This window comes from Malaya genurostris, chromosome 3 (assembly GCF_030247185.1).
Source record: "Malaya genurostris strain Urasoe2022 chromosome 3, Malgen_1.1, whole genome shotgun sequence".
Classification (NCBI taxonomy): Eukaryota; Metazoa; Arthropoda; class Insecta; order Diptera; family Culicidae; genus Malaya; species Malaya genurostris.
The window spans coordinates 40,047,857-40,069,114 of record NC_080572.1 but is presented as its reverse complement, the minus strand read 5'-3'; the positions used below and the strand labels follow the sequence as shown (position 1 = coordinate 40,069,114).

The 21,258-nt window shown below is 40.2% G+C and overlaps 1 protein-coding gene and 1 long non-coding RNA gene across 2 annotated transcripts in view; both read left to right on the top strand.

Annotated features, from left to right (window-relative positions):
- LOC131435630 (uncharacterized) overlaps positions 1–21,258 on the top strand; it is a 180,405-nt gene that overhangs the window by 112,424 nt on the left and 46,723 nt on the right. The gene's annotated exons all lie outside the window — the stretch shown is intronic.
- Positions 13,492–16,550, top strand: LOC131435632 (uncharacterized). Its single transcript, XR_009230519.1, has 3 exons — positions 13,492–14,484; positions 14,543–15,027; positions 15,099–16,550. It is a non-coding gene; the product is annotated as an uncharacterized LOC131435632 (long non-coding RNA).

Genomic DNA, 21,258 nt, shown 5'->3' with positions numbered 1-21,258 from the left:
ATTTATAGATTCGCGTGCTTCCAGCAGCTGCGCTTTAGCATCGATTGACCAATCAGAGCAAAGCTTTCCCTTTGATATATCGCTTACTTCTTCAAAACCGTCGAATATGGCAGGGAAATCCAGTATGCGGAGATTTTTTCCAGACAAAATAGGACACTGCTAGCTAATAATCAACATTTCAATGATACACAATTAATAATACATGCCTATGAACATTCAAATCAATACGTAGAAATATTTCCAATCAAATGGTGACATAATATTAATAATTTATATAAAATTTACTGAGCTGTAATTGTTCAAAATCTGACCACATTTCTACGAGTATTTTTATTGAGTTTCTAGTTTGCACGCCTATATAGAAAACAAAAATGTGTTCCACATTAAAAGCAAAGTCTTGGCATTACATTCCTTTCGCGGAATTTGGCCTTTATGTTTCAACAGACTTCGCAGCCGATTCTTAGTGTACAGAATCATTGCATGGCTAGTACTATGGATCCTACTGACACTAAGAACCCTTCCAGGTCGGGGCTCGAACATACGGCAACTGGCTTGATCAAACTAGTCGCAAATGAAAGGTCTTTCCGTCACCCTGAACGCTATTGAATGGTTTTAAGATCAGATGTTTACTTAAATCAGTTTTTTACAGTATTTGTCACTATTGACCTTGAAAACAGAATATACTTTCAGACTTAGATTCCGCAAGGTAATACCCATCCAACAAGCCTCAGATTGTTAAAATCCGTTCATTTTTAACGGAGATATAGAAATTTTTGTGTAAGCGACTTTTTCCCCTATTCCAGCAGTAGAAGTTTTGAGCACGGTTGGCAAAGGAATGCTTGGTAGCCACATAAAACACGATTTTTTATACTGTTTCATACATTTGTTTCTAAGTACCTAAAAGACTGTGTACAGCATGATATTTTGCCTTGGACCGATTTTAGCACGGTTCGTTTTTGGCAACATAATCGTTCGAATATGCCATATGTGAACCAGATTGTGGCAGCATTTTCGAGTTGAAAGCAATTCCATAAATATATTGTTTTAAACTACGTACAGCAATAAATGCTAGAAGAACATAACACCCATATACTATTCGAATCAGTTCGTCGGAATCAGCAAATGCGTGTGTGACAAATAATTTCACTCAATTTTTTTCGTTTTCTACAAACTAAGATTCATATGAAAAGTCAGTTCGTGCTCGCATCGCATCCGACACAGTCGAAAATTTCTTACGGTCGCGACGACAGAAACAAAGACAATAGAGTGCAGTGAACAATAGAGTGTACGAAAAGGGCAAATACGATTTAACAAAGCCTGAAACTTGGCCTACAAGGCCAAATTCAATTTGTATTGATTTCAAGCGCTGCAAAGTTAGACCAGCAGCAACCGAAATAAAAATCTTGCTTAAGGAACGAATGCATCTAAACGTTAATGATGTAAGTGAGATTCAATTCAACAAGGCGTCTAACTGTGTGTACATTATATTCAAACGTGAAAAAGATGCAATTGCATTTGCTTCGGTTAATAACGGGGTGCACAGTATTGATCATGACAATGTCAAACATAAAATCCCTGTGTACATGGTGGACAATGCCATAGAAGTACGCGTGCATGACCTTCCCCCGCAGACCAGCGATGGGTATGTTCGGGAAAGTATGTCGCAGTACGGTGAAGTTCTTTCCGTCGAAAGGGAAGTATGGCGGAATTTTTTCCCGGGTATTCGGAATGGCGTGCGTGCGGTACGTACGCAACTACGTAAAGCAATTCCATCTTACATCATTTGTGATCAAGACGGGATACATCCGTGTAAAACGTTGATTACGAATGAAAATCTATTGGTTACATGTCAGTTTTGTGAACAACCTGCACACTACGGCAAACCTTGCACTGAAACTGCGAAAACAAACAAAACATACAAGAACAAGGACAACCGCTCAACAACGGAAACCAGTGAATGCAGTGCTCCTGTTTCAAAAACAGCTTCACCATCTAACCAACTATCAACTGCAATCAATGTACAAAGCGCATCTACAGCAACTGCAAATGAACCCAAGACTTCGATCAACAATGAAAACAAGGAAACGGAAACCACTCACAACTCCAACGATGTAGCAATGGATGATATGAGCAACGGACAAAATGACTTCCAATCTTCGCAAGAAGGAAATGGAAGCTCCTCTCCCCCTAGAAGAAGGGTGACAACGAGATCCAACAATAAAAAAATATATTATGTAACAAAAACATGGGTAAATCGGCCACGTAAAGATACGCAAATTGGCCTGAATAAAAATTGTTACAAAAAAAATATGAAAAGTCGTATGCTCCCAAACAAGGTTCCTTCCTGAATTATGTTTGGTTCCGACCTCTGGTTCCGGAACTACAGGATGATATGTGAAAAGAAATTAAAATTCAGATGGATTAGATGGCTGAACCGATCTAAGATCCAAATGAAATCTAAGAATCATCTAAGATTCGAATGAAAAGTTTTAAGATTCAGATCCAACTTCCGGTTTCGGAGATACAGGGTGATTAGTATAAAAATGTCTATTTCACATAAATTAATCAGGTTTATCGGGTTAGCAGATTTGGATAGTCGATAATCAAATCAACTTATTTCATTTTTGGTTGTATTCAGTTTTCGTTTCGGAAGGCACCCAAAAATTTAATTCGCACTACGATTTCTACATTGATTTTCAAACATTGATTTTCAAACATTTTGAAACAAATGTAAACTATACAGCTACTCAGGTGAATTTGTCTGACTTCGGCTACACCGAATTTTGAATTACGGTTCCAGTATCGAATCGTTTCTCAAAGCTCAATCGTTTTCTATAAAAAAGCCAAATCGAATTTCAGAAACAAAAGTTCAAATTAAAATAAATCCAATTTTATCCAATTCTGACTTCCGATTCTGAAATTGTAGGATGATGAATTTTTAATTTATCGCTTTGAATACCGGCTCTGGAAGTACCTTAAATTACCCTAAACTTTAAAGTGGAAATTACTTCGACATATCATGGAATGTTCAAACGATTGTAACACTTTTAGATTAAAATTCGATGCGATTTGCAGTTTCGACATTACAGAGTAATGAGTGATTAAAATTTCAAATTGCCATTAGAATAATGTCATGAAAACTGAAACACCGAAGAATATTCATGCAAAAAACACATGCGGATTGATAAAAAAGGTATCATCTCACTGCTAGGTGGATTAAGCACGTTTTTTTAGTTAAAATAAGATTCCATCTCATAAGGTACCGCTGTCAAAAAATTTTTATTTGTGCTGATCTGTCAGTAGAATGAGAATGTTCTGCAGTTCGGTTGTTCTAAACTCTTCAAAAGATGAAAACATCGAATGAAGTTTAAGGTGTACATTTTTACCTTTCTCTATAGAAAGATAATAGAATTGCTAGAGAAACCGACTTTCGAACGGAGCCCCGAAGCGAGATCGGAATCGTCTGTGTGTGTATATGTGTGTGTAGGTATAAGTGAACACCTTTCAACGAATTTTTTTCGCACTCAATTTTCTCTAAGATACCTGAACCGATTTCAACAAACCTAGGCTCGTTTGAAAGTGACTAATGAGCCATTAAGTTACTTAGAAGATCAAATGGCAGTCACTTCGGACGGAGATCACAACAAACTCAACAAACAAATTTAGGCTTGTTTGAAAGCTACTATTGAGCCATCGATCAAGTGGCATTGATCTCTGGTTCCAAAGATATAATGGTAAAAGTGATGTAACCAACAAAACGCGTTGTTTTTGCGCTCATTAATAAGTATAATAGTATAAGTGACGTAACCGGCAAAATGTGTTATTTTTTCCGCTTAGTTTTCTCAAAGATAGCTGAAGAATTTCAACAAATTTTGGCTCGAAAGCTACTATTAAGTCATTTATCAAATTCGAAGATCAAATGGCCGTGACCGGAAGTGTAATATTATAAGGGACGTAACCGACAAAACGCGTTGTTTTCTTTGTGCTCAATTTTCTCGAAGATGCCTGAAACGATTTCAACAGACTTAGGATCGTTTGGAAACTACTACTTATTATTTTTACGTTTCGTCTTTGACTCATCAGTGCAGAGAAGTTCAAATTGAACTGCTTTGTGCTAAACTCGGCAGTTCAATTTGAACCGCTAAGCAGTCGTAAAGTTTCTGCTACTCACAGAACACTTTTTGTTTTGCAACGAAGTGCAATGTCTTTTCTAACGTGCCGAACGAAAACGTGTTTTCGACTATTTCTGGCCGATGCAGGTTTGGTCATTTAGGGGTTAGCCAAATTTTGTGCTAGGGCACATAACCGTTTTTATTGTTTTTCCGTTTCGTCTTTGACTCATCAGTGCAGAGCAGTTCAAATTGAACTGCTTAGTGCTAAACTCGGCAGTTCAATTTGAACCGCTAAGCAGACGTAAATTTGAACTACTCTGTACTGATGAGTCAAAGACGAAACGTAAAAATAATAAAAACGGTTATGTGCCCTAGCACAAAATTTGGCTAACCCCTAAATGAACTACTACTTGTTTATTAAACAGTTTGAAGTTCAAATGGCTGTCACTTACGGTTGCAGTGGTATAATTGCATAGAAGATCTAAACGTCAAAACTAATTACCGCTCAATTTTCTTGGATATGGATTAACCGATATCAATAATTTTAAGCTCGTTATAGACTATAATTGGACTGTGGATCGATTTCGAAGATCATATGGCTAAAATTTCGGAGATATAATCGATAAAGTAACGTAAACGACAAAATCTGTTTTCTTTCTATCCGTATAATTATTTCATATAGAGACCTATTATGACGTTCAAATGTATCATTGCTGATATGCTAGGTCTCAGAAATGTTTCAGAATATGTGACGTAAGCGCTGAAGAATGTTTTTGTGAACTACCCGAATCAATGTGAACTAATTGATGCCAAAAATGAGTCCAAATTAGTGTCAGCAATTATCTCAATAAAAAGAAAAAAAAAATAACGAGACTGCATCAATGAAGGAGAAAGGCATTATTACACCACTAGGTGGATCAAGAATAGGTTTTTACATGATATATTTTAATTTGATTTTTGGGTGGTCGTTTGAAGGTTGAACTGCGATTTTCCGCGAAAAAATTCTCCGTTTTGTAGTTGTAAACCCTCCCTAAAGTAACAATTTTTTAAATGACGATGAAAAAAAATGTGCTTTCGAGTAAAACGCGTTTAAAGTTTATGGTCTTCAAAATCATTTTATGTTTCTAGGGGGCAGGTAAGGTCTATCGCGTTCGAAAATCATATTTTATCTTTGTATTTTGTTATAATAAAACATTCCAAGAATGTTTTGTCAAATTTGCGAGTCAATCGAAGTGGAACTCTTGGGCCAGTACGCCGAGCTCTTGATTTTTCGTAGTATGAGATAAGAAAAGATTAAGACCCAGAACTTGCACAGTTTTGTCCCGATGGGCATGAAAATTCTTGAATTTCTTTTCACGAAGAAATCGAAACAAACTATGTACTTTTTGTACTAACCAATATCCTCTAAATTCTTATTCTTGAAATGTTTTACTGTAAGAAAGTATTAAGAAAAATGAAATGGTTTTTCAAAAGGGTTAGACCCTACTTGCCCCTTAATGAAGGAACAACCCAAAACTACCAGATTAATCTCCAATCAATTCTGTATGGCTTCAATATTCGACCTTATATTGGATTTTCTCACACACTCTTCTCTCACGGATTTTATATAAAACTATCACGGTCACATGAAAGCGAATATGTTTATAATTCTAAGCTTAATTATTTTCACTACTTCTGGGAGTGACCAATTATAGCACTGTTTTCCGGCTTCTATCGCTAACCGAATTTCGTGTCAGTTACTCCCTCCACATTGTCGTCTCTGATAGGAAAAGCCAAACAAAGCTGCGTTTTAAAATTATAAAGCTAGTGGAAAGTCTCTGATTCTTTCGGTGGCTTTTCCAAAACCGTTTCTTTACGCAGTATCGCCATTTAGCGTAAAGCGTAGCAATGAACCGGCAATCGAGACGGTTGCTTGAAGTGGTGGTGTATTTTTGTGACAAATAAATTATCCGTTTTTATTTCCTTCCGCCATACCGCAAAACACTCTGATTCACACTTTCAAATCTGCTAACCTGGACAGTTCCATAAATCAACTCGAATATTGCTGGAAAGAATCGTTTGACAAGCAATTTCCACAAATCAAACGCAATGATGATGCAAGCTTTTCAAGCACCATTTGAAATGCTCACTCACTCGCACTCAAACAGTTTCTCGCCATAGCTCGCCGCGACCCACCAAACAACAGCAGCCAGAGCCCGCACCAATACCAACACGAATTATCTTCGTCGTCGTCGTCATACAAGCAGGAACCGCAAAAGTCGCCGTCATTGCTGCCGATGATGCAATTATTTCCACCCAACGCTCAGACTCGATTTCAGAAACTTCCACCTTCCACCTCGGTAGTTCTACCACCTGTCGAAATTCGCCCATCCACGGATAGCATCCCAAAAACAACCCTTCGTGGAATGTATATAAATAGATTTTCGTTCCTAACCTTTGACTATCCACACGTATTCTACTACCACCTCGTCTCTACACAGCCACCGAATCGCACAGTTTATCGACAGAGAAAAACACACCAAACAGAAGGTAGACTCTACCGGAGACAGCAACTCGGTGAAAGCGCAAGAAAAAACGCGAAGAAAGCGAAATAACAGCCATGTTGTGAAAATAGTTTTGTGGGAAAATTATGAATCGACTTCAGTCACACTTCTTCACCTCCTTCGCTTCGCTGTCGTGCTATAAGTAAGAGAAAGTGAGAAACGAAATGTGAGGAAAAGAGAGAACCCGAAAACCCTTTCCGCTGGAAGTGGACCGAAATTTACGATCGAAAATGGTGACACATAACTACATTACGAACCCGGCACTACCAGTTCGGTTGGGCTGCTGCTATGTGTAGATAGGTAGGTAGTTGGCACGCGGATGAAGTGAGGCTAGTGGCCTGGGCTTGTCACATGTGAGCACATACGGGGGAAATGGTCACATAAATATTTCCAGACTAAGTGTCACCCACACGTCCACCACCGCCGCCTCCACCAGCGTCCTTCTATGGGTGGTTTGGTGAGATCTTGGTAGGGGTCTCTTCAAAAAGAAAGCTACTGGTTTGCAAGGCTGATGGCGGCTGACTATTTTTGTTGTTGTTGTTGTTTTTACCGTTAGTGGGGTTCCTCCAATTTGTCGTTTGAATTTATTTCAGGCTTCCGGTTGGATGAAAAATGAAGAAGCAAAACGCTCGGGTCGTTATGTGAGTTCGCATTTCGAAGCGAACCGAGAATGAGCGCACGTTGGAGGGCTTCTTCGGTTGAAAGCTTGGCAGAGTCTAATCTAGTATTCGAGGATTGTCTTTCCTTGTTCTTGTAGATTCTGTTGTTGACTTACTCAATGGCGAAATCCTTCTCGTGTTCTATACGACATAACATTAATAAATAATGATTTATTCAATGTTTTAACGGATCAGATCGGTGCATTCTAGTGTCTCGAAATGAAATATATACTGTTACCACAGAGAACAGACATCCAAGCTGGTACACACTTTTTCAAAAAGCTGTGTAACGCATGCAAGTAAAAATACGTTGAAAACTATCGTTGCGCTCGACTTAGAACGCATGAATTACCATTGTATGCAAGCTCGAACGCAAGAGCCCATAAGCGATTGCAGGACTGCTCAAAGCGCCTCTATAGGCGAATTGCTACTTGGTGATCACATTGCCAAATAACCGGTGAACTGCTTACACATATTGGAATCTCTAGTTGGATGTCTATTCTCAGTGCTGTTACTAAGCGTAGCTTTAAATTGCTCCTGATAAAAACTTTGCTGCTGTTAACCAGAAAGTTAACATAAAAAAACTAAAAACATTTTATTATTATTTCGATAACAAGTTTGTAATGACTTGCTTTATCCACCTAGCAGAGAGAAGATACCAGTTTTTATCGATTCACATGCCATCTGTTTCAATATTCGATTGATTCTCAAAAATTGTGATTAGATAAAATGGTAATCGAAAGCAATCGATTGAAATATCAGGTGTACGACTTTGCTTCCGCCGTTTTCCGATAGGTGGCTATACCGGCTGAGGCTGATTAAAATACATAGATGATAATGCCTTTAAAGTGAGTGTGTACAGTGCCCAACGAATTGTCATCGCCGTTTCAGTGACAGTTGTTCTTGTTTTCGTATTATTCACCCTCGAAAATATCTGTTTATGTGCCCAATTCTCGCCATTTGCGGGAAGTTTTACTTTTCTGTTACAATTCGAAAAAAATGCAGCTGAAGCGCATTGAATGCTCTCAAAAACTTACGGTGATGCTGCTCTGAGTAAAAGATCGTTTCGGGAGTGGTTTCAACGTTTTAAAAAAGGTGATTTCGATGTCAAAGACAAACATGATGGTGGAAGAGAAAAAACCTTCAAAGATGAATAACAATTTACTACGAGCTCTTAAAACCGGGTGAAACCATCACAGGAGATCACCACCGAACGCAACTGATGCGCCTTAGTCGCGCGCTAAAAGAAAAGCGGCCACAGTATCAAGAGCGACATGATAAAGTCATCCTCCAACAGGACAATGCTCGGCCTCAAGTCGCAAAAGTGGTCAAAAAGTACCTGGAAACGCTGAAATGGGAAGTCTTGCCCCACCCGCCGTATTCCCCAGATGTCGCCCCTTCTGACTTCCACCTATTCCGTTCGATGGCACACGGCCTGGCAGATCAACATTTTCAATCCTTCGAAGAGTTGGAAAAATGGATTGCTTCATGGATAGCGTCAAAAAAGGACTCCTTTTTTCGAGCCGGGATCCGAAATTTTCCGGAAAGATGGGAGCGAAGGACAATACTTTGAATAATACATCTGTAAGAACTTTTTCGCAATAAAGCTTTAAATTTTGGAAAAGAAACGGTGGAAGCTAAGTTGTACACCTAATAAATAGAACAAAATATTTGTTAAAATAAATAGTACCATTTTAACATTTATACAGTTTTTCTTGAATATATATGAACTAAATGAAAATTTCGATTTTTCGAACTAAACGGGGGTTCGTAAAAAGAGGTAGTTCGTAAAAAAAGTTTACGTTATTTGGGATTTGGTTCGTAAAGAAAGTTTACGTTATTTTGGATTTGGTTCGTAAAAAAAGTTTACGTTATTTGGGATTTGGTTCGTAAAAAAAGTTTACGTTATTTGGAATTTACTTCGTAAAAAAAAGTTTTGTGCGATTAATGTGGATCATCATATGGTTATTTTCGAAACGGATGTAACGAGAGGATGTTGAGGGAGATTGTGCAAGAACTGAATATTTCTTTCCCTTTTTTTGCAGAATAATTTATGCTAACTTTATTTTTGGTTTTAGCACAACCCGAAAATGTTATAATTAATTATTTTATTTAACTCTCTTCTTTAGTCTACTTATAATGGTTCTATTTCCGTGAGACATATAGCTTCCTTTATTAATCACCACTGCCGCCTTCTCTAACCACTTGCATACTAACTAGGGGGAACGCGCTAAATCAGTGTTACCTAACTTACACTCTTTAGCTTTGGTTCAAGAACCATATTTCCAAAAGGGAAACTTCTACGTTGGAAAATTGTTAAACCCAGTCTTTGGTGCCTTTAACAAGACCGGAATGACTAATCCACGTGAAATGCCTCGAGCATGCATACTTGCAAATAGTGCTCTCGATGTCTCTCTCATATCGGAGCTCACAACTCGGGATATTTGTGCTGTCACAGTTGGTATGACTACTGATGGCATAGACAGGAAATATGTCTATTGTTCGGCATATTTGCCGCATAACCAACCTTCGCCAAGCGATGACTTCAAAAAGGTTGTATCATACTGCTGCAAAAGTGATTTACCGCTTGTAATCGGCAGTGACATAAATGCTCACCATATCATTTGGGGCAGCACAGATATAAATTCGAGAGGCTCTGATATGATGGAATTTGTGAGCAGTACAAACCTGCACATAGTCAATGCAGGAAACCGTCCAACTTTTGCGAGATCTGGCAGAGAGGAGGTTTTGGACGTAACTCTCTGCTCTGATAGAATTGCGCATGAGTTGGTGAATTGGCTCGTCTCCGATGAGCTCGAACCTTCGTTGTCTGATCATAAGTACATATTCTTTGATCATTCAAACGTTAAATTTGATATTATCACATATCGTAATCCCAAATCTACAAACTGGGACCTCTATGAAGAGGGCTTGGCGACTAGATTTTACGGGTACCAACCAACAATTGAAACCCCAATTGATTTGGAAAATGTTGTCGACGAGACAAACTCACTCATAGTTGCAGCATATGAAGAGGCTTGTCCACTTCGTATTGTGCGAGCTACTAGAGGAACTCCTTGGTGGAATGCTGAACTTGCTAGACAAAGGAAACTATGCAGAAGAGCTTGGAACCACCGTCGCAGAAATGGGTCGGAGGCATTCGTGTTGGCTCGAAGGGCTTACAAAAATGCTCTTCGATCGTCTGAGCGAAGTGGTTGGAAAAGCCTCTGCACAAATGTCTCTAGTCTCAACGAGGCTAGCAGATTAAATAAGTTACTTTCGAAGTCTAAGGACTTTAATGTCAGTTTCTTAAGAACTTCAGATGGTGAACACTTGTCTGATGAAGGTGATGTACTTCACTATCTTTTTAACACTCACTTTCCAGGATGTATGGATCCATCACCGACAGCTCTTCCCGAGACTTTTTCAGGTAGTTACGATTCTTGGGCCCTTGCTCGAAGCGTTGTGACGATTGAATCGGTCAAATGGGCAGTTGAGAGTTTTGCTCCGTACAAGTCTCCTGGAAAGGATGGAGTTTTCCCAGTGTTACTGCAGAAAGGGTATGAACATTTCAAACATGTTTTGAAGAAAATACTTACTTTTAGTCTTGCGACAGGATATATTCCAAGAGCCTGGCAGGAAATAATTGTCAAATTTATTCCCAAAGGCGGCCGCGGCACTTATGAGGAAGCGAAGAGTTTCAGGCCTATCAGTCTAAGCTCATTTCTTCTTAAAACAGTGGAACGCATAGTCGATCACTATATCAGAGATGTTAGTTTGGGCCTGCATCCGCTACATGGAATGCAACATGCTTACCAGCGTGGAAAGTCCACTACAACCCTGTTACATGATGTTGTGTACAACATTGAAAAAGCTTTCTCACAAAAGCAATCTTGCTTGGGAGTTTTCCTAGATATTGAAGGTGCCTTTGATAACGTGTCTTTCAATTCAATTCTGGAAGCAGCCCGTGGTCATGGCATACCTTCAAGTATCACAAATTGGATACACGCAATGCTTAGCAATCGACTTCTTTGTTCATCGCTTCGGCAAGCAGAGATTAGAAAGCTAAGTGTCTGTGGGTGTCCTCAAGGTGGTGTACTATCCCCACTTTTATGGAACCTTGTCGCTGATGGTTTGTTAAGGAAACTTAATAACCTTGGATTTCCGACTTATGGTTTTGCCGACGATTATCATATATTGATGACCGGTATAAGCATTAACACTCTCTTTGATTTAATGCAGCAAGCCCTGCGATCTGTTGAACAATGGTGTTGTCAGGTTGGATTATCTGTAAATCCGGGCAAAACATCAATGGTGCTTTTCACTCATCGTAGGATAATCACAGGAGCTCGTCCGTTGCAGTTCTTTGGTTCAGAGGTCACTGTGGTCGAACAAGTTAAATACGTCGGGGTTATTCTTGACTCAAAACTGAATTGGTCTGCTCACATTGACTTCAGAATTAAAAGAGCTTGCATGGCTTTCGGCCAATGTAGACGAGCTTTTGGAAAATCATGGGGACTCAAACCCAGATATATTAATTGGATCTACACAACTATTGTTAGACCAATTTTAGCATATGGATGTCTTGTATGGTGGCAGAAAGGAGAAGTCGCGACAGTTCAGTCAAAGCTAAATCATCTCCAAAGGATGGTCCTAATGGCGATGACAGGAGCATTCACGACAACTCCTACTGCTGCTCTAGAGGCGCTACTGTGCATTAAACCACTACATGTGTTCCTAAAACAAGAAGCATTATCTTGTGCATACCGTCTTAAGGTTACAGGGCTTTGGAACAGTAACCCATTAGATTATGCTACCAGCCACACTCGCTTGTGGTCTCAAATGGTTACGTGGGATGAGTATTTACTCGCTCCTAGTGACCTAACTCTCACATGCAGTTTTCCTTTCAAAACATTCAATGTGAGCTATCCTTTTCGTGAGGAATGGTTGTCTGGTTGTCTGGAACGACAACTTGATGAACACATAGTTTGTTATACGGACGGTTCTCTGTTGAATGGTCGTGCTGGTGCTGGTGTCTACTGTCGTGAAATGAGGCTGGAGCAGTCTCATTCACTTGGTAGATACTGTACTGTGTTTCAAGCAGAAATCTACGCGATTCTGTGTGGAGTACAATCGGCACTTCAGCAGAGGATCTGTGGTAAGCGAATTTATTTTTGTTCCGACAGTCAGGCAGCCTTAAAAGCACTCAGTTCGAATGACTCACGGTCGAATCTAGTGATCGCATGTCGAACTCAAATTGAAGACCTCAGCATTTCAAATGCTGTTTACTTCTTATGGGTACCCGGCCATTCTGGTATTACTGGAAATGAATGGGCTGATGAGTTGGCTAGAGCTGGTGCAACGAATGATTTCGTTGGTCCTGAACCAGCTTTACCACTTTCAACTAGTTGGATAAAGCACAAGATTCGTTCTTGGGCTGTATCCAAACATGCCAGCTACTGGCGCAGCTTGCAAACTTGCGCTCAGGCAAAAGCATTTCTACCAGATTTAAATCTGAAAATGTCAAAGTGTCTACTGCATTTCTCCAAGCATCATTGCAGTATTCTGGTCAGAGCTCTGACTGGACATTGCAAACTCAATTATCACATGGCTACTATTCAACGTGCTGAGTATTATTCGTGTGATTTGTGTGAATGCGATTATGGTACTTCATATCATCTGATATGTAACTGTCCCGCATTGACGCAGCTACGTATCCGGGTTTTTGGTTCTCCATACATGGTTGAGTCTGTGTATGCGGAGCTAAAATTGAAGGATATTCTCTCGTTTCTTACCCAATGTGGTAAGGAGCTATAGTCAGAAGGGTTCATCGTTCTTCCTGGAGTGAATGAATCCCTTCTGTATTTACCTTAAATTGGGTTTAGCAGATTGTTTGGCATCTTTTAGGGGGTGCCGAATTTACTTCTGCTCGTACATACTGCGAATCGTTCTGCCTTCTTCCGGGAGTGCAGAATGGTGTCGCTTTTGTAAGATCTTCAAATCCTCTCGGGAGTTGGAGGTTTTATTAACAGCGGACTGTTCGGGACCTCGTAGAGGTTCAGAATTTACTTCTGCTTCCACTAAATGTGATCCTCAGCAGATTGTTCGGCATCCCTTAGGGGTGCAGAATTTACTTCTGCTTTTATGTGTTTTTGTGTCGTCAATTTTTCCCATCCTCCTAGTCCAACCCTTACCATTTCCTTTCAATCCTTCCCTCTTATATATCGGGAAAATGATGCTAAAAACAAATTGATGGCAAGGCACAAATCTCCAAATATCAAGGGGAACGTGCCATTTGAGCCAATTTGTTCTGATTCCTGATTCCTGATTCCTGATACACTCCCGCTTTCGAGCTACCGTAGATCGAATCGGGTAAGATGGAGGAGTTGAATCGGTTGGGATGATTACTCTTGCCTTATCAACCAAACAGCCCTTTATAGCAATCAGAGATGTGTAGCTTGCATGCAAGTTGAAGAAAATTTGTAGATTTCATCATAGCCGCCCCCCTTGAAATCACATTTCAAAACAATAACAAATCAAAATCTTAGCTTAACTTAATCCTATCATAAATTTTTTTAATCTAACAAGACTTTCCAAGCAGGAGCAAAGAAACAATACGGAGGTATGGTGGTATCCATTTTAACCATTGTTGTGGGATGTTTGGATGCTCATTTCAGTTGTTCCAACTTATTGATATCTCCAAAAAGTGACTTCTTGCGATGTAGGAATGTTGCCATGGTGGTGCTCAAAGGTACAGTTTATATCGTTCCAGACATGAAACAACAAAAAGATACAGGTAGCAATGAACGATGAAATAGAGTTCTTGGACAGGGACTCACCTGGTGAGCCTGTTTGAGCAGGCGTTGAATAAGTGTGTATTTTTTTTTAACTGCTTCCCTCCGGGGCATGCGAAATTGAACGCATTTCAGAGGTATTTGTGCAGTAGTCATCTGGTAGCAAACATATTTTAGATACAGGCCGGGTATAAATTCCGGTTGCTGTCCGTATAGTAACGACTCGAGTTACTCCATCAGGACCAGGATGTACGTTAATAACTCGAGCAAGGTGCCACTGAACGGGAGGGGAGTACTCATCGCACATAATTACTACTGAACCAGGGCGTATGATAGTAGATGTACGATTCTGCTCTGATGCTTGCAACTCCGATAAGTATTCTTTACGCCATCTATTCCAGTATCGTTGAAAAATATATTGAGTTTGCTTGTAGTGATCGAGCCTGTTCAGGTTAACGTTGCTTAAATCCTCTTCTGGTAAGGCCTTCATACTCGTTCCAATCAAGAAGTGAGCCGGAGTAAGTACATCTATATCATTAGGATCATCCGTGAGCGGGGTCAAAGGACGAGAGTTCAAGGCAGCCGCTATCTGAACTAAAAGAGTTTGCATGTCTTCTAAATGCAATCGATGGTGTCCCAATTCTTTTTTAATTGCAGATTTTGCACAGCGAACCGCGGATTCCCATAACCCACCAAAATTCGGCGCTCTAGGTGGTATGAAGACCCATTTAACTCCTTGAGTAGCGCATTCGGTGGCTATGCGTTTTCGACTAACAGGATTGTTGAGCGTATGATACAGTTCATATAATTCGTGTTTTGCTCCAGCAAAATTCTTCCCATTATCAGAGTGAATTTCTGCGGGCAATCCATGATGTCCTATGAATCGACGAAGTGCTAACAGGAAACAGGCAGTTGTTAGGTCAGTAGCCAGTTCTAAATGCACTGCTTTTGTGCTAAAGCAGACAAATACCGCTATGTATGCCTTTCCAGGAGCAGCTTTTCGGTAGAGCGGTTTAAGATATATGGGACCACAGTAATCCACACCAGTAATCGTAAAAGGACGACTAGGCCGAACTCGAGCAGCGGGTAATTGCCCTAAAGGTTGCCGAACAGGAACCGGGTTTGCTCGGAAGCATCGATAGCAGTTTCTCAGAACTGACTTGACAGCTCTTTTCCCATGCAATGGCCAAAATTCTTGTCTCACTAGCGCCAACGTTAACCGATGACCACCATGGGTACTGAGCTGATGATAATGAAGAATAATCAATTTGGTGAAAGGATGGGATGTAGGGAGAATAGCTGGGTGTTTTGCATCGTATAACTCTCCAGAATGGTGCAGCCGTCCTCCAACCCTTATGATGCCATCATTATCCAAAAATGGTTTTAATAGTCGAATTGTAGATTTGCGAGAGACAAACCGATTCGATTCCAAAAGCTTAAGGTCATCGTGGAACTGCTCTCGCTGAACCAACCTGATAAGGGTCAATTTAGAACGTTTTAGTTCCTTTATCGAGATGAAATTTTCGGTTATCCGGGTTTTGGGATAGCGACAATTTCCGACGAAACGAATGCAGTAGGCAACAGTTCGCAGCAGTGTGAACAGATTTGAAAAGCGGCTAAATAAAGCATTAGTATCGGTAACAGCAGCCAAGGAGATCTTAGGCTCTCTAATTTCCAATTCTTCCGATGGAATTTTGTTTACTTGATAGTTCATTGGCCAACTTTCTTTTTCATTGCGAATCCATTCAGGCCCTTGTTGCCACAAATTGCTATGTAAAAACGTCTCTACCGCCATGCCCCTAGATACCAAATCTGCGGGATTCTCTTTTCCGGAAACATGATTCCACCTATTCCCAAAAGTAAGGGTTTGAATCTCTGATACGCGATTCCCTACGAAGGTTTTCCAAGTATTAGGAGGAGATTGCAGCCAGTGTAGCACGATTGTTGAGTCGCACCAAAAATAAGATTTGGATCCTGTCATTCCCATTGCCTTGATAACTTTGGAGTATAATTTCGCTGCTTCCAGAGAAGCACACAATTCTAGTCTTGGTAATGTTAATCGTTTGAGGGGAGCAACCCGTGATTTTGCTGCAATTAGTCTAACTTTAACCTGTTTGGATTGATTTTCACTACGGATGTATAAACACGCCCCATACGCCTTCTCTGATGCATCTGAAAATACGTGAACCTGGGTCGCGATAGCTTCCTCAATGAAAGCATAACGATCTACTTGCAGTTCATTCAAAAGATGTAGTTGATCATAAAATTCGTTCCAGCGAAATTCGAATTGCATTGGAAGGGAGTCATCCCATTTTACGTGAAGCAATGCTAGCTCTTGCATGAATATTTTTGCTTTTACGATGACAGGAGCCGCCATTCCCAAAGGATCGAATAGACGAGAAATGACGGAGAGAATTTTGCGTTTAGTCCAAGACGCATGGTTACTAGACGAAACAAAGTTGAATTTGAATTTATCTGTTGATGGTTCCCAAGTTATGCCTAGGGTCTTGACATGCTCTCCGGATTCAATCTTGAAATCAACGCTGAGGCGAGTTCCCAACTCCTCGGTAGGTATTTGACTTAGTACTTGAGAAAAATTAGAACACCATTTACGAAGCTTAAAGCCTCCGTTCTTCATAACTTGTTCCATTTCCCTTCTCATTGTGATGGCCTTTTCTACACTAGATTCGCCGCTAATAAAATCATCGACGTAGAAATCTTTCTTGATTGCACCTGCCGCTGATGGAAAGGAATTTTCTTCGTCCTCTGCTAACTGTTGTAACGTACGGGTGGCGAGAAAAGAGGAAGGAGTGAGCCCATATGTTACTGTTTGTAACTCATAAATACCGATCGGCCTATTTGGATCGGATCTCCAAAATATTTTTTGATATTTTCTATCATCCGGATGTACCAAAATCTGCCGATACATTTTTTCGACATCTGCCACTAGTCCAACTCGATGTTTTCGAAAACGAAGAAGAAGTATGAGAAGTTCATCCTGTATAACTGGGCCCTTCGCTAATGCATCGTTTAGTGAGTATCCGGAAGACGTTCTCGCAGATCCATCGAAAACCACTCGAACTTTAGTGGTTGTGCTGGATTCGTTTACAACTGGATGATGCGGTAAAAAGCATCCCTCCCGTTGTCCTTCCTTAATATCCGTGAACGCTTTTATTTCCATAATCTTTTTCATGTGACCCAATTCTAAATATTCCTCCATGAAGCTAACGTATTGTTCGTTCAACTTACGGTCACGATGCAACCGTCTTTCCAGGTGTTGAAAACGACGAAAAGCTGATTCTGCACTATCGCCTAGCATGAATTTGAAATTTATCCTTTTTGGTAATTTGACTATATAGCGCCCTTCGCGCGAACGAGTGTAAGTTCTAATGAACTGCTCCTCGCTATCAGCTTCTTCCTTTGTCCATGCTGGTTGATCAGAGAGCTCTTCAACTTTCCAAAATTGCTCTAGCATTTCCATGGTTCTATCTTCAGAAACCAAATGACAAAGTACTTCTTTATCTCTCCGTGTTGTTGTTCTGCCAGAAACTATCCATCCGAAAACCGTGTTGACTAGTATCGGTAAGTTTGGTCCAAGACTCATTCTAGTCGTTGCACCGGATACTAAAAATTCATAAAACCATTCAGCTCCAATAAGCAGATCGATTTTATCCGATTTGTTGAACGTGGGATCCGCCAGTTGCACCGTCGTTGGAATATTCCAGCCCTTTGTGTCAACATTTGTTACCGGCAAGTTTCTTGTTACAGATGGAAGCACTAGAAAACTCATGCATCGCGAGTACGTTGAAACACGGGAGTCGACGGTTATCATCGCAGAATGTTTGGCTCGTGCACCAGATTGTCCTACCCCTGAGATTGGTATGTTTACGGGCTTACGCTTCATTTGGAGAATCTGACATAAGCGTTCGCTGCAGATGTTGATTTGGGATCCACTATCCAAAAGAGCCCTAACGAGTACCTTTTTCCCAGTCATAGAAGGTATAGCCACTATAACGGTTGATAACAATACCTGGGTGTGCCTCGAAGTTGAACCAACACTCGATGAATTTGCTACTACAGAATTATCATGTTCGCTAGATGAAAATAATCTGTAACTTTCGTCCGAACCGTATGGAGCTTGTTCTAAAGTGACGGCATTGGCCACATTTCCTGCTGCAGTGAAACCAGGATGGATCATAGTGTGATGCTTTTTTCCGCAATTCCTGCAGGTATATGTAGAGGAACAATTTCGAACCCAATGATCCGACCGGAAACAATTGCTACATAAGCGCTTTATGTTGACCATTTTCAACCTCTCCTCAACGGGCATTTGATGAAAGGTCGGACAGCGGACCAATAAGTGTGTTTCTCCACAACAGTGGCACTTAGGATGTGTCTGTTCGGTTGCGGAATGCGATGCAGTTCTATGCGCTGTTGCTCTTTTATCCGCTGTGACTGAAGCAGGTGATTGCCTCATGTCAACTAGGATGGCTTCTAGCACTCGAACTCGTCGTTGTAAGAAATCAATAAGTTGACCGTAACTGGGGTCGTGAAATTCAACTGCGAAATCTTCCCAAGCCTTGAGCGAAGCATCATCAAGTTTAGAGCAAAGCACATGAACTAGGAGTGCTCCCCAACGATCAGTCTCTTCTCCTAATTGCTGTAGAATTTTTGTTCGTTGTTCAAATTCATCTACAATACTCAAGATGGCTGTTGATGAATCTTTTTTTATTTTAGGAAAGTCCAACAGAGCCTGCATATGCCTTTTTTTTAATAAATAATCATTGGAGTAGCGTTTCCTCACTGTTTCCCAAGCAATTTCATAACTGTTCGCCGTCAACGTTATAGTCTCAATCAATTTAAGTGCTTCTCCTTTAAGAGCTGATCGCAAATAATGAAATTTTTGAATTGCAGTCAATCCTTCCGCCTCGTGAATCAGTGCAACGAAGGTGTCTCTAAATGTTAACCAATCATTATAATCGCCACTGAACTCCGGAAGAACAATTTGTGGAAGTCTAATTCCAGCATTTAGCCCAAACGTTGCTTTCGTCATCAACGTGTCGGTTTCACTCGCGGATGAGGAAGCCGCTTCTAAAAGTCCTTGTAGCCCAGCACTTGTTTCGAAGAACAATTTTTCGAACGCTATCCTAGCACTGTCATTTTCATCCTCCTTTTCAGACGTCTCATCCAGAGACTCTATGATATCCTGTAGCTCCTCATATTCCTCCCATTTTTTGTTGAGCTTATTCAATCTAAGCTTGACCTCAGTTAACGAACCATCTTTGTACTCCGATAAATACTTAGCGTGACGGGTGACGGATGCAAACAACTGATCTCGTTTGCGCAACTTTTCCTTCAATTTTTTCTCCGCCATTTTGATGAGAAATTTCCACAGATAATAAAATGGATTCTGAAATTGAAATACAAGCGAAGCACCCACGAGACAACTGAATTTTACTGGACAGGTACTCACCTGGTACCTGTCACAGACAGGCCTTGTAGCAATTTATTACAAGAATGAATTCTCGCACCTCCACAATCGCTCTGAATATCCGCGGCTGTAGTCGTCTAGCTTTATCCAGTAGGTAGTTTTAACAGAATCCAGTGAAATCCAAATATTGTAGTAGATTCTTAGAGAGATAAAAGACCCAGGAGCACCTCACTACAGTTGTATTGCTTAATGGACAGATACTCACCCGAGTTCCTGCTTGAACAGTCCTTGAAACTAGTAGCAAATATGCGATGGCGTACCCACGCCAGTTGAAGAATGAATCCTTCGAACTTCAACTTTCGCGCAAGGCTCTGCAAGTCCTTAAATATAACTCCAAGCATAAACATAAGCACCAGCAAGCCAATTGTTCATCGATCCTCATCTTGCACTTTCCTGATTCCGAAATCCTGGTCACGGCACCATTTTTATGAGGGAGATTGTGCAAGAACTGAATATTTCTTTCCCTTTTTTTGCAGAATAATTTATGCTAACTTTATTTTTGGTTTTAGCACAACCCGAAAATGTTATAATTAATTATTTTATTTAACTCTCTTCTTTAGTCTACTTATAATGGTTCTATTTCCGTGAGACATATAGCTTCCTTTATTAATCACCACTGCCGCCTTCTCTAACCACTTGCATACTAACTAGGGGGAACGCGCTAAATCAGTGTTACCTAACTTACACTCCCGCTTTCGAGCTACCGTAGATCGAATCGGGTAAGATGGAGGAGTTGAATCGGTTGGGATGATTACTCTTGCCTTATCAACCAAACAGCCCTTTATAGCAATCAGAGATGTGTAGCTTGCATGCAAGTTGAAGAAAATTTGTAGATTTCATCAGATGTAAAGAGTAAGAAAATGATGTTTGGGCTCGTTTCAAAATCCAAGATGGCGGCTTCCGGTTTATTGAGATTGCCTAAAACCCCTAACAATATGGGTATTTTCGGAACGGGATTGATGAGTAGATGTCAGAAAACGATGTTTGAGGTGGTTCTGAAATCCAATATGGTGACTTCCGGTTTCTTGATATTCCTTGAAAACCTTTACAATATGAGTATTTTCGGAACGGGATTGATAAGTAAATGTCAGAAAACAATGATTGAGGTGGTTCTTAGATTTAAGATGGCAACTTCCGGTTTCTTGATATTCCTTGAAAACCTTTACAATATGGGTATTTTCGGAACGGAATTATGAGTAGATATCAGAAAACGATGTTTGAGGTGGTTCTGAAATCCAAGATGGTAACTTCCGGTTTGTTGATATTTCTTGTAACCCCTTACAATATAGGTACTTTCGAAAAGAGATTTGAAAGTAGACGTCGGAAAATGATATTTGAGGTGGTTTTGAAATGCAAAACAGTGACTTCCGGTTTATTAGTATCTTTTGAAAGTTTTTGCTATTTTTCCTTGAACTTGGTATTCCTTTAAAACACTTTACCGGAAGTCACCTCAATGAATTTTGAAACGAGCTCAAACATCGTTTATTGGTATCCAATATGTTTCTGAAATTTCTTTGTTTTAAGGGTTTATAAGGCGTATTGAAGAATCGGAGGATGTTATATTGGATTTCGAGACGACATCAAACATAGTTTTGCGGCATCTGTTTATTAAATACTTTCCAAAAGTACCCATATTGTTGAGGTTTTCAAGGAATATCA